The following is a 14,499-nucleotide window of genomic DNA, read 5'->3' as shown; positions in this document are numbered from 1 at the left end:
AAAAAAGTCAAGAACAGATACATTTTCTGGATATAGACATCCAATTATAGACATCGTGAAGCAAGTATCGGACAAAAAAAAAAAGACTCCAAAGTAGTTTACAAAACAGCTCCTAATTTGTATGGTATTCTCAGAAATGATAAATACATGCTTAAGAAAAAAGAGAAAGTGGGCATATATAGAATTCCATTTAAAAATCAGCAATTAGGAATTAAGAAGGACTATATTGGAGTCACAATAAGGAATTTAGCTATTAGACTTAAGGAACACAAGTATGACATTAATAAATGGCACTGCAACACAGTTTTATGAAGTATTGTACAAGCAGCAGACTCTATAGTTAAATGGAATGAAGCAACTATCATCAAGACCACGTGTTCCCCATCATTAGCTTTTCCAAAGAAAAAACTAAAATCTGTAAAAGTAAATTAAAGGACAGTTGTATTAATGCCAAGGATAGCTTCTGCCTGGAAATTCTATATAAAAGAAAAATTAATATATAAAAATCTTAGTCCGTACTTGCCCTTATATTTTGATACAATTTTATGTATTTATTTTATGTTTATTTTATTATATTATTTATATCGTTGTTGCTTCAGTGTATTTAGTACATTTTATTTTGTTACTTATTTGTTAATTTATCTATTATTTTCATTTTAAATTTGAAAGTATGATGTTCGAACGTTCCATCGTTACAATTTTAAAATACGTTGGAACTCAATTACACCCAAGGATGGCGGCACTTGTGCAGTTTTGGGGAGTACGGCTATTCGAGAGGTTTTCGTCCATAAAATTAATCAAATCTAGACTGATTTCACTCGAATATTTCCAAAACACGTATAATTTGTTGGAAATGATCGATATAGAATATGCTACAAACAAAAATTTTCGAAATACTTATCGAATGTACCCCGTTCGAAGACGCCATTGCTTAAGCTTGTTTTCGCTGCGGAGCGTCACATCGGACGGGACGCATACGAAGAGTGTCACGTGACAGTTGTCAGCGCTATTCCATCACGTGACTACTCATCTCTGATGTGTTTCCTGAAAACTTATTCTTTTTGCGAAGAATTCGCTGAACTTTGGAGACATCATTAATAGAAATATTAAAACATCATTCCATTCTAAATATGGACTAAAATCATACAACAACATATGATGATGTGATATATAACTAATAATTCTGCTCTGTTTTAAATGGTCTAATCTCTTTCATGTCTTAAACAAAATTGAATTATATTTATTTACATCAAGACATTAGACATCTTACGTTGCATCTGACATATATATTATGATGATAAGTATTAATCATGATAGAATTATTGTTGTTAGCAAGCGGTTTTACCTTTGTTGCTTCATATAGTCAATAATAATAAGTCGTTTCTAATAACAAAAAAAATTTAATAGTATATTATGATCTATCACGTGATGTCTCCAAAGTTCAGCGAATTCTTCACAAAAAGAATAAGTTCTCGGGAAACACGTCAAAGATGGGTAGTCACGTGACCGAATAGAGCCGACAAATGTCACGTGACACGCTTCGCACGCGTCCCCGTCCGATGTGACACTCCGCACGAAAACAAGCTTAAGCAATGGCGTCTTCGAACGGGGCACATTCGGTAAGTATTCCGACAATTTTTGTTCGTAGCATATTTTATATCGATCATTTCCAACAAACTATACGTGTTTTAGAAATATTCGAGTGAAATACATCTAGATTTGATTAATTTTATGGACGAAAACCTCTCAAATAGCCGTACTCCCTAAACTGCACAAGTGCCGGATGGCCTATTCCATGACGCTGAAAACGTATTTTATTAAATAAACATTTCTCATCAATGGAAGGTGTTTAATGTTTCATTAAGTGTATTAAATTACTTTAGAAAAAAGGAAAAATAATTAATTATATCCCGGAAAACAGATCACTTTCTCTCAAAATTCCGGGACAAGCAAATGAGAAACCGTAGCCGCAACCTAATTAAAGTTGATTATTGACTGAATGCTACAGCTTCTCTCAAAAATAACAACGAGCAATCATACTAGAATATCGAATATATATAAAATCCTTCATATTAATACAAATTATCGAAATTATAACCTACCTTTTATAATAAAATACATTTTAAAACTAGAATATAGACGGTTCCCGCCGGCCGCCATCTTGAAACTGCGCCTTTCCCATTTCGAGTAAGTGTTGCCAATTGTTCGGAAACACGAAATAGAGGGCGCGTAGCTTTTTATCCCGTTCTTCCTTTGGAAGTTAAACTTTGGTTATGGCCTTTTTTCTCCTATGCTATTGTCTTTCGTTAATACAATCGATAGGTGTATAAGGTCTTTTTTTAAAGCCTTATCTAATTTAAATTATATGAAATCCCAAAGATTAACAAAATAAGCTTGTTAACATTGGACTTTAACGTTTACGGAAATTACAATAGTAATTTAACTCATCCACCAAGACTTACAGTATATTAGGATTTGTTCTATGAAAAGAAAATCACATATACACTAGAAGTTAGCTAACACAGAAATGTATGAGACTCCTTTTTCCTAAATATAATAATATAATATAATTCCTAATATAAGAAAGCGTTTGTGGATGAGTTAAATTACTAAATTTGCGTGAAGGACAAGAAGAAAAATAGTTATTAGTTTACTAAGATTATAATTTATTAATTAGGACTTATTAGACTGGTGTAATCTCTGGATGAATAGCTTAAGTCGATTGCTTTAATAAAACTATTTTCAAGTGTAAACAATTTCTTGTATTTCTCACCTTTTTGTTCCTCACTAGCGGGCATTTCTTGATTCATCATTAATTAAATGTGTTTTAAAATTATGAGACGAGAAGCACCTGATGCACTGGCTGATGACTCTATTCTCTCTTTGTCATCCACAGTGTACTTCAGTGCAGTGACGTGCCGTGACATTTGATGATAGGGAAGCTGTATTTCTGTAATAAGATGGTCGGGGGTCCATTCGTATTCGTTTGTTCGATAAGCCAGTAAAAACCGTAGACTTCTCTATATGTATTTTAATAGATTATCTGACTTACTTAATAAAACGTTCAATATAATTATCTCTGTTATTAGATTCAGTAGAGCATTTAGAGGGCATGGGTACCCATGCCCTATAAATGCCAATTTTTGCTTTGATAAAAATCATATAACATCTATTAATTTAGCAATATCTATTAGTCATAACTATCTTGTTATAATTTTTAATATTTATTTTATATTATTTACTAACGGTAAATTCTATTCCGCTTTGATTTCCAAATTGCTTCAATTTTACGAAAGAATCGATGCGACATTTATGATTTTCCTGTTTTTTGCCAGCTTTACTCAAATTATTTAAATATTTGGTGTGTTTTTATGATGAGTGAATCAAAGCCAATGAATGAATCATCGTCAAAGCCATTCTTATTGACGCGTCAGGCCCATCCTAGTCTCGTGTAATGATTAATTAGCTTTCGTAAATCTCACCTGACCGTCTTGTTCGTACGCCAGGTTCCCTGTCGTATGTCCAATCAAGCAAAAGGTCCACTAAATCTGTCTTTAGATTTTAATCACACAAAACAAAAATCAACTATTTACATTAATTCGGTTACAAGAGCATTCCACTATGTTCCCGCGCCTTTTGGAACTTAACAACTTTTTTCTTGGTGTTGCCAACTCTCGACAAAAAACCAAAATTCCCGCCATCTAGTGGGATGAATGGGTCATCCTCCCACCCTTGATTTTGTCAGTCAAAATCAAAATTAAATTAAATTTAAATACAACAAACACATATAGTACTAATTGAATGAGTTCGAATCAGTCTACAAATCCAGCCGATTGGGAGCCTTTAAGGGTCTGCCTCTTTTTGAGACTCGAGAATTCTCAGATGAGGTGGTCACATCACTCCCTGTAGCGGCAGAGATCATTCGGGACCGATGATAGGTCCTCTCGCAATCGTTTTCAGTAGAGTCTACAGTCTTGCCACGAAATTCGTTTCGCATAACATACTTTTCATCCACCGAAGAGATTTCCAAGGGATACAGTCTCCTAACAGGACGGATGAGAAATCCAACCTGTGTTTTTATTTTGGCTACTCTTACCAATCCATCTTTACCTGGATAGATCTCGACAACTTTCGCCAGAGGCCAATCAAGTCGCTTTTGGTTGTCATGCCCAACCAAGACGATATCTCCCACAGCAATTACTTTAGCGCCCTTGGCTACCCCCTTCGGGTTTTGCAATTGCCCCAGGTACTCAATTCGAAATCTATTTCGTAAATCTTTTCTCAACTTGCATAAATAACGGAATCTCTTCCCAAGATTTACCTTTTCCAAGTGGTTTAAATCGGGAAGTCCAGTTTCCTTTATCCCTTGCAGAAACATATTAGGAGTCAACGGGATTAAATCTTCAGTATCTTCTGAGAGTGTAGTAAGTGGTCGAGAGTTCATCAAACCCTCTACCTCACAGATAATTGTGTAGAGCTCTTCGTATGTTAACGAGGCTCGTCCCAAAATTCTCCTCATAATCTGCTTTACACACCCTACCAACCTTTCCCACCAGCCACCCCACCAAGGCGAAGCTGGGGGAATGAACTTCCAGATAATGCTCTGAACAAGAATTTCATCTTTAATCTTCGTAAGTTCAGCCTCAGAGAAAATTTTGGCAGCACCGACAAAATTTGTACCGTTATCACTATAAATGACAGAAGGGCGTCCTCTTCTTGCCACAAATCGTCTGAATGTTTGCAGGAACGCCTTCGTTGAAAGAGACGTCAACAACTCGAGATGTACAGCCCTGTACACTGCACAAGTATACAGGACAATCCAACACTTCTGCTTATCCCTCAAGTACAGTGGACCAGCTAGATCAACGCCAGTAACCTCGAATGGCGCAGCATCTCTTATGCGATCCACAGGCAATGGCGGAGATTCAGGGTGGGCTGGAGACACAACAAATCTTCGACACCTAGAACATCGCAGTGTGATAAGCCGAATGTATTTTCTGCACCTCAGTATCCAGTATTTCTCGCGCAGATGATTCATTAAAATTTGAACACCAGCATGGTTTAATTCTCTGTGTTTCCATTCTATTAATTTCTGTACAATATAGTGATTCCCAGGCAAGATAATGGGTAATCGGAAATCTTCACTATCTTTACTTCTGAATACGAGAGTTTTCACTCTCAAAAGACCTTCCTTGTCTATCACTGGGTGCAATTTTCGTAAACGGTTATCTATCCCCTTTGGAAATTCTTCTCTTTGAATCAGTTTCAGCAATACTAATTCAGCGTGCTTTATTTCCTTTACTGTGAGCCCCCCAGACATTCGAAGGGGTCGTCCTTTGAGATTTGAGGTAAACCGGTATATCCAAGCCGTTACTCGTAATATTTTCCAGTAAGTAGAATAATTCTCATAAAACTTTTCTGCTTTCTCTACATCCAGCGCAGAAATCACAGATTTTTTTCTTTCAGAGCTCACTATCTCCATGTCAGGCATTTCCTTCTGCCGAGGCCATTCTTCTACCGGTAAGCTTGTAAATTGAAGTGTCTCCCACCAGCGAGATTCGGCTAAAGTTCTTGCATTACAACCCCGAGATGGGAGATCTGCAGGGTTTAAGTATCCTGGAACGTGATTCCAGTCATCTGGACTACTTAAAGATCTAATTTCGTTTACTCTATTCATAACAAATGTAGCCCAGCATTCCTGATTCTTGATCCAATACAACGCATTCATGGAGTCAGTCCAATAAAGTGTTGATAATCGTTCAAGTGGGAAGTCCCCTTTAATAGTGTTCATCATTCTGACACCCAATAAACAGGCTAGAAGTTCAAGCCTTGAGATCGATACAGACCCTAAAGGTGCAACACGCGCACGAGCCTGTATCAACAGCCACTTTATGTTGCAGGTATCTGGCTGTCTGAGATAAATACAAGCGGCATAGGAGTACTGTGATGCATCACAAAATATATAAAATGAGAGTGGGACAGCTGTATTGTAGCTATTTACTATCCTTCTAGGAATTTTCACCTCCTTTAAAAATTTTAATTCTTTTATCCACTTTAGCAATCTTCTTTCTAAATCGTGCGGTAATGGGGTGTCCCAAGCTAACTTTCTTTTCCAACACTCTTGCATCAGAAGTTTTGGTATTAACGTCACTGGAGAAAGGAATCCAATTGGATCAAAAAGTTGACTCGCCAATGACAGAACCACTCTTTTTGTTAAAATTTCATCGTTAGGTACCCTAAGGTTTGCATCACAGTATAAAACGTCCTCTGAAATATTCCAATTCAATCCTAGCACACTGACTATTTCATCGGGCTGGATTTCCAAAGTTCCCAATGTCCTTTCATCGCCGTCGCAAACCGGTGACGTTTCTGTTTGTATACCATTGTATACCCAACCTCTTAAATCAAAGCATGCTAAACGCATGATTTCTCTAGACTGTCTCATAAAATTCACCAGCTCCTCTTTGGACTGACAACTCGTAACGCAGTTATCAACGTACATCGATTTCTTGAGTTTTAAAGCTGTTTCTTGCAGATGATCTGGAACATGGTTTAAGTGATAATTTAGAGTGGCTCCCAGGAGAAATGGACTCGAGTTTACTCCAAACACTACCCTGCGATGTCTGAAAACCTTTAATTTTCCAGGGTCGCCACCCTCCCACCACAAGAATCTGAGAAAGTTGCGATCCGCTTCACTTATTTCTATCTGCAAAAAAGCCTTTCGAATGTCAGCTATTACTCCGTATTCAAATAATCGAAATTTATTTAGAATACTGGGTATCAATTCAATGTAGTTAGGACCCTTTGCTAAACAATCGTTTAAAGAGACGTTGCCTCTTTCCTTAGCGGAGGCGTCGAAGACTGGACGAATCTTCGTCGTGGAATGCTCTTTGATGACCGCTCTGTGTGGAAGGTAATGGCAGTTAATCTCATTCGTTTTGACGTCTTTTATTTCTTCGATTATTTGTTCTTCAAGCCATTGCTTGAAGACTCCCTCGTAGGCATCGACCAGGTTCTTATTCTGTAGAGTTTTCACTGTAGATTTTAATCTTCGCTCGGCCAGAACCCTATTATCAGGCAGAGCTTGACAACCTTCTATCCAAGGCAAGGACACCATGTACCGACCATCGCTATCTCTCTTCAGCGTCTTTTCAAAATGTTCGATAGACGCTTGTTCCAGTTCCTTCTTTGATTGTTTTTCGGCAGGGTCCTTTATTCCAAGAATATCTAATTCCCAAAGATCAGGAATTCGCAAATCTCCAATTAACATCGAAGTGACAATCAAGTTTTCGGTTGGCTCGGAATGCTCCTTCGTGCGTCCTAAGATCGTCCAACCGAGTTTCGTTTCAATAGCAGTTAAACCTGATTTGAGTGTCCGGAGTCCTCCTGTCATTAGTTTGCCAGCGACATCCGCTCCTATGAGCAATTCAATGGGACCTTGACAATCGCTCAAGGATATCCCCATATTTGACAATTCATCCTGACACAGTTCCTGTGTAACTGGGGGCGTGGTCAGACAAATGGTCGATTGGTCCAAGACATCAAAATTACAACGATATTTATCGTCTACGCACGAGAGGTGTACCTTGTACACATCGTGTTCACAAATATCCGTACATGAACCTCCAAACAACGAATGTTTCAAATTTTCCTTTCTCATTGGTTGGTAACCGACTCTTTCTGCAGTGCTCTTCAAGATATAGGATCTCTGGGAGGCAGTATCAATAATTGCACGGATTTTGAGACACCTTTCCTCTCCCCTCAGAATCACAACCAAAGTCTGTAGCAAGACACGTGGAGTTGATGACACATTAGCCAATGCCTGCTCACATACTGGGGAGACGCCGTCACCTTCACCAACAGAAGCATTGTTGGGAGATACCTTTCGGCTATTCCTACAGAGAAGAACGTGATGCGGTTTGCCACAAACTGTACAACTACACTTTGCTCTACATGAAGAAGATATGTGATTCAGTTTTAAGCATTTAAAACAAGCTCCTCGCTTTATAAGGATTTGTTTCCTTTGATCTAAAGTCAAATTTTCCGCCTTCCTGCACTCAGCGCTAGCATGGGATTTCTCACAGAATACACACTGCTGATCCCTGAATGGTTTCTCTTGAGCAGAAGTCAAAAGTTCCATACCAGTTGGAACAGTCTTGTTATAGGGAGAAGCAGCCTTAATTTTACTTTGTACTACCTTCTTGGTTTTGTTCTGAAAGCCAAACCCACTTGTGGCTAAGGAAATTTTCTCCTCGCTTTCAATTTCGTTACGCAAAAACTGCATCAGAGTTTCTAACTTGTTGAAATTCTCTCTTCCAGACTTGAGTAGCATCGAATTTAGGTGTCTTTCCCAAATTCTCAAGAGGTCGGTCGGTAAGCTAGATTCAACTAAAGGGTAGAGCATTGAAGCACACTTATCCGTAGTAACACCAAGCATTTTAAGGGATCGTAGTTGTGTCTCGATACGATCATAAAGTTTCACAATTGGCAATTTGTGCTCTTGCCCCAATGCATTATTCAGTACTAGACTCAGGAGCTCTCTCACGTAAACCTCGATGAGCACATCTTCTCTTCCGAAACGCGAATTTAAACACTCAATTGCTTGCGAGTAATGCTCGGCTGTCACGGGGAACGATTCAATTACTTCCCTGGCCCTTGAGCCCTTCAGAGTCGACTGAATGAGGTATTGAAATTTATCCAAATCCGAAATATTGGGATCTTCATGTATTTTCTTAAATAGTCCCCAAAAGGAAAGATAATTTTTCAAATTGCCATCAAATTTTTGCAATTCAATCTTTGGTAACTTAAAATTTCCCTTGGAATAGCCAGTTTCGCCTTCGCTTCGTGTTTCATCCAGCCCGACGTATTCAAACGACGCTCTAGTCTTGTTTTCAAGTCTACGAATGTACCATTGTAATTCTCAATACCCTCAATTTCTTCATCCAACATCTGTTGAGAACACTTCTCATCCTTTTGTAACTTATCTAATATTTCTTTATCGATGGTTTCTATTTTAGAATATTTTTCCTGTAACTGGGCCAAAAATCCAGCACATGAATCGAAATCTTCAACCTTCGACGTCAGAAATTCCTGCACCCTATCGGCGAACTTTGTGAAAGCACCTCGGTAGGATCCACGTAATCTGATTGAGGGCTCCATGAAGTGAATCTTATTAATTAACCCAAAGAACAAAAGCAGACAAGATAGACATAGAGAAAACCTCGATTCAAGCTCAAATAGAAATAATGCAGATATGTATTTCCACTAAATCCTCCAATCAGTACTCATTTTCTGCAGTTAAATAAATACTTCCAAACGTAAACAATGTTCGTACAACAATTGTAGAACGTTTATAAATAAAATCAGTTAGAACCTGACGTCCCTGTTCGGGTGCCATTATGTGGTGTCAGGCCCATCCTAGTCTCGTGTAATGATTAATTAGCTTTCGTAAATCTCACCTGACCGTCTTGTTCGTACGCCAGGTTCCCTGTCGTATGTCCAATCAAGCAAAAGGTCCACTAAATCTGTCTTTAGATTTTAATCACACAAAACAAAAATCAACTATTTACATTAATTCGGTTACAAGAGCATTCCACTATGTTCCCGCGCCTTTTGGAACTTAACAACTTTTTTCTTGGTGTTGTCAACTCTCGACAAAAAACCAAAATTCCCGCCATCTAGTGGGATGAATGGGTCACTTATTTCATTTGAAAATAGCATGCAAGGCAACAAAACAATTTTTGCATTTTTATGCATCCATAAAGCCATTTTATGTCTTCATAAATTTTATCGTAAAAATATCAAACAAATTCTTTTTGAAGTATTTGTATTTGATTTAAGCATTGGTCTTTCTCTTTTAATAATGTTTCCTTTTTCATTATATGGTCTTGAGCCAAAACCTTTTTTAAAATAAATTTTTTAATCACTAGCCACGATATAAGGGCTAAAATTAAAAATGAAATTATAAAAACTTACTTGGTGAAATAAAATGTGCGGTGGATATACATACTTGGTACAAAATATTCTTCAATTGAATGAATATACTTTTAAAGAAACTTATAATTAAATATAGCTTTGTAAAGAAACGTACGTAAAAATAACATAAAATCGTCTTTACTTTTTAAATCTTAAAACGATACACATAGTTAAATAGCTCCCTACCAGTGACTAGTGGATTGAATAAGAGACGGTCCTGGTAGGTGTGCGGTGCGTGCATGCACGCAGGCTGCCAAATCCCGAGGGTGCTGAGACTGGGTCAATGTCAAATGCCTCTTTTGTCCCATCACTAGTGTACTTCAAAAGATGCTACACAGGGTTGTAAAGTTTGAACGTTAAAATTGTAGAAAGTGATACAGTAGGTAATTTTTTAACATTGCACAAGAACTGTACACGTTTTTTTCTGCATTCCCTTATAGATGGGACATACTAAATCATAATATCACTAGTTTAACCTTTAAATCTGTAAGATGGGAGAGCAGAATAAAAGTAGAATAAATATATAAAATTTTTTAATGGATTTTTTTTTTTAAACTCCTGTCAACTATACACAACTATCATAAAAACACACCAGTAAATTCCTATCGGTTGGGTTAAGTTATAAATCTATTCTCGATTCACATAATGGTGAGGGCGGTCAAATATCTAGCAGGCAGGCGGCTCACATCCCAGAACCGGTTTTGGATAGAATCGTTGGAACCGTCAAGCCTGGTACTCGCATGCGGCAACGGGTATGGAACGGCAAAATGACGTCACTTTTGCCAACGGAATACAAAGTTGAAAATTTTCAACTTTTGCCCTCGCGGAAAGTGGAACAGCAAATATTAGACCAATAGGAAGGACGTTTAACAATGTCGTCATAAAGATTACGTGAGACGATAGCATTCAAACTAAGGCGCTAGATAACACTGGCGGCTAATTACAAAACGATTCCGTAGCCGTAGTCTGTTTTTTACCACGAGATGTCGCTACTTCCTGATGTCAAGAACAAGGTCTATATAAGAAGGTCAGGACACGCGTACTGGAGCCGCCATTTTGGGACTTTTTGAGTCGCGTGTTTAAAACGAGCTTGTACGAGCAGTCAGTTTTATACGACATTAATTTAACTAAAATTGCATAAATTAGTTAAATTAATATCATATAGAATTGACTGCTCGTACAAGTTTGTTTTAAACACGCGACTCAAATAGTCCCAAAATGGCGGCTCCAGTACGCGTGTCCTGACCTTCTTATATAGACCTTGGTCAAGAGAGCTGGACTAGCATAATTGCTAATTTACGGTCGGTTGTGACGTCACTGAATCACGTAACGAACGCAATCCGTGTAAATACACCAGTCAGAATTAATTTATTACAAACGAAATTTGCTACGTTCGTTTCTTAAACGGCAAATTTGTCTTTTGTCTAATATTCGATGTTTGTATTGTAGCTTTAATAGATGAGTATTGTTCATTATTTTTACCAAAACATTTAAAATTATACAGTATATTATAAAAGTTATTCTACAGAATATGTAGACTTTCCTTCTTAAATTCTTTTAATCTCAAGAATTTCCTGCTGAACTTTTAATCTCTTACTCGAAATTTTTGTTTTCTTTTGTATTGTTTAATAAAATTATTCATTGCCTTTTACAAATAATTTAAACGTTTTATATTAGAAAATTTGTAATATTTTATTTTACAATTAACGTTTGTCTTTGAAATGTTCCATAAAACCAAACTCAATTTTCTCCGTAGGCATCCTTATTTGGTTTTCACGAGAATCTTTGACATATGTGTTGACTTATCCATCAAGACAGCTATACAAATACAAATACACAACAAAATACATTATGAAAAAAATATTTCTTTACTTAGAAAAATTTGTTTATGTTTTATATTCATCAATTAAAATAATTAGTTAAAACTTTTTATTATTGTAATTGTTAAAATAAAATATTGCTTTATTTCAGTTGTAATAATTATTAAGTCAAGACACCGATAGATGGCGGTAATGTCGCATTTTGACATGAAAACACGTGAAATTATCATGTTGCAAACATTTAATAACTCTGCTGGAAGCATAATTATATTAATGATTTGCTATAAGGTTAATTACAGGCTTTAATTACAGCTACTTTGTAAAAAAATTCAATAAACTGTTTATTGCATTGTTTTTAAAGTTACTAATGATGGGTGTTTAGTCAGTGGTGCGTTATAGCTTTATTGGGCCCAGGCAAATTTGAATTAGAGGACCCGTTATAGTGTTGACTTCAAACATTTTCCCTGTAAGTAGAGGCCCAAACCAATCTTTTATGACAATTGCCCTTTTTGCCCATAGGATAACGCACTATTGTCTCGAGTAAAGGACCCGCAACGTAAATCTACACGCGGGATTTTGTAGTTGCACATAGAGAACAAGAGAAACACGTCTCTTCTATGGTTGTGTTCTGGGGTTTAAATTTAAGAATAGAATTTCTGTGAATGTGAACCTGTTTTAATCAGAAGACCACAATCTATTTCAGAAAGATAAAGCTACATGCCGTTTTGCAAGCTTCTTAATTGTATGTATTCACCATGCATAAAAGGCATTGATATTATATTTAGAAACATTTTTTATTATTATTAATTTATTTGAAAAATGGAAATAAACAGATGTCCAAATATTTATTTCTACGTTATGCCATTTTATATTTTATCAGGCCTCACTAAAAGCTACAAAAGGCTGAACCGAAACATTTCCTCCTATAGACGATGATTATTTACGTCAACAGATGGCAATAATATCGCATTTACTTCAAAGCGTCTGCACAGTATTACAAACATTGTAATGTATACTACTGTGTGGCATTGCTGTATTGTGGCATTTATTAGTAAATCCAGTCGCATAAAATTCTATGGGAAAGTAGGTTAATACTGTACCCTACATTGTACTTGTTTACATTATACAATTTACGTATACAATATATATAATATTATAAGTTAATTATGTTCTCTCTAAAATATATAATATAATTTGTATCTTATATAAATTATCGTAGTGGTTGGAATTGAGATTAGGTCGAGATTTGATGAATAGATAGAGGTCATCGATAGTAAACATGATTTTTTTTATTTAGGTGACACGAAGAGGCAACACCCTTAAACAGATAGATAATTGTGTTTAAACTTTCGTCGTCAGTTAGTATTAAAAAAACTTTCAATGAATAATTCATATAAGAGCAGCGAACGAGTATAAAAAAACAAATGAAAACTCGATGTTTCTATTTTAAGGTGAATTTTTTTTTTAGCTTTATCTATTAAGATCGTGATTTAAATTTCGTTCTGTTGATACGACACTCTTAATATACTAAGTGTAAAAGATATTTCAATTGTCCTTATCTCCCTGGGCAATTATGTTTTTTTATTTCGTTTCTAAATAATGTTATCTGTTTTTGTAGCACTAAGAAGACTTCTTCATTTTAATGGGGGAAAGGCCTTTCGTGTTAAAAATGAAAATAGAATGTGCAGTGGTACATTGATTTACCAAAAACCTGTGTTTAATGTATGAACAAATACAGAAAAACAGCACAAGCGTTCTGTGCTATAGAACATTGCGCAGCGCAGGAAGAAGAAACGTCCCCTCGGAATTGAGAGGAACACAGTGCGAAGTTCACATTTCGTACCATTACTTGCATCCATATCGAACTATCCATTAAAATTTCTGGAGACCCGATGCAAATTCAAACCTGAGTCCATCACAGATGCAGGATGGATTATACCGGTTGTAAATATTTATGAATCATATCATATTCGTGTAATATATCAACATATCATAAAATTACAGGCTCATGTATAAATACAGCAAGTTCCGGACTTACAATGGTATTTCAAAACCTAACGATCGGGCTCACCGACTGCCCAATGTACGAAACCATTAAACTCTGGTAGTTGTTTCCGGGTTTGTGCCTCACCAACGAGCCTGTGGCGTGGAGTTTTCCGGGTTTTCTTCACGTGTCTGGCACTTAAATAGGGGCCAGTTTCCCATAGAAAAGTCCTCCTAGGAGGCACGTCCCCCTTGGCAGTTTACTCAAGTGTTACGTTGAGCTTTTACTATCAATCCAATTCAAATGATCGGTTACACTTGATGATGACACTGTACGACAATTTAATGTTAAATATAATATTAACTTATAATGGACGATAAACACGCTATAAAACAATAACTCGTAAGTCTGCTTATGTTTATATTTCTCAGACTCGTGCCATCTTTATTGCCGTTAAGTTTGGCTTTAAAAAATTACGGTAATAAATACGGCACAAATTTCTGTTGTAATTAATGTACAGTACTTCATATATCCAAAACATTTTTCATTTTAACATAATGTTATAAGAACTTAAAAATTTAATGACGTGACAACTTGTAAAATAATTCTAAATCACAATCAACGTGTAAAAAATGAAGGAATATAAATGATATTATTGTCACGTCACTCGATGACACAGTTTTGCCATGTCACGTGACTACGTTATCATTTCTCGCGTCA

This window comes from Centruroides vittatus, unplaced genomic scaffold (genome assembly GCF_030686945.1).
Source record: "Centruroides vittatus isolate TY-2023 unplaced genomic scaffold, ASM3068694v2 contig_260, whole genome shotgun sequence".
Classification (NCBI taxonomy): domain Eukaryota; kingdom Metazoa; phylum Arthropoda; class Arachnida; order Scorpiones; family Buthidae; genus Centruroides; species Centruroides vittatus.
This window is presented reverse-complemented; position numbering follows the sequence as displayed.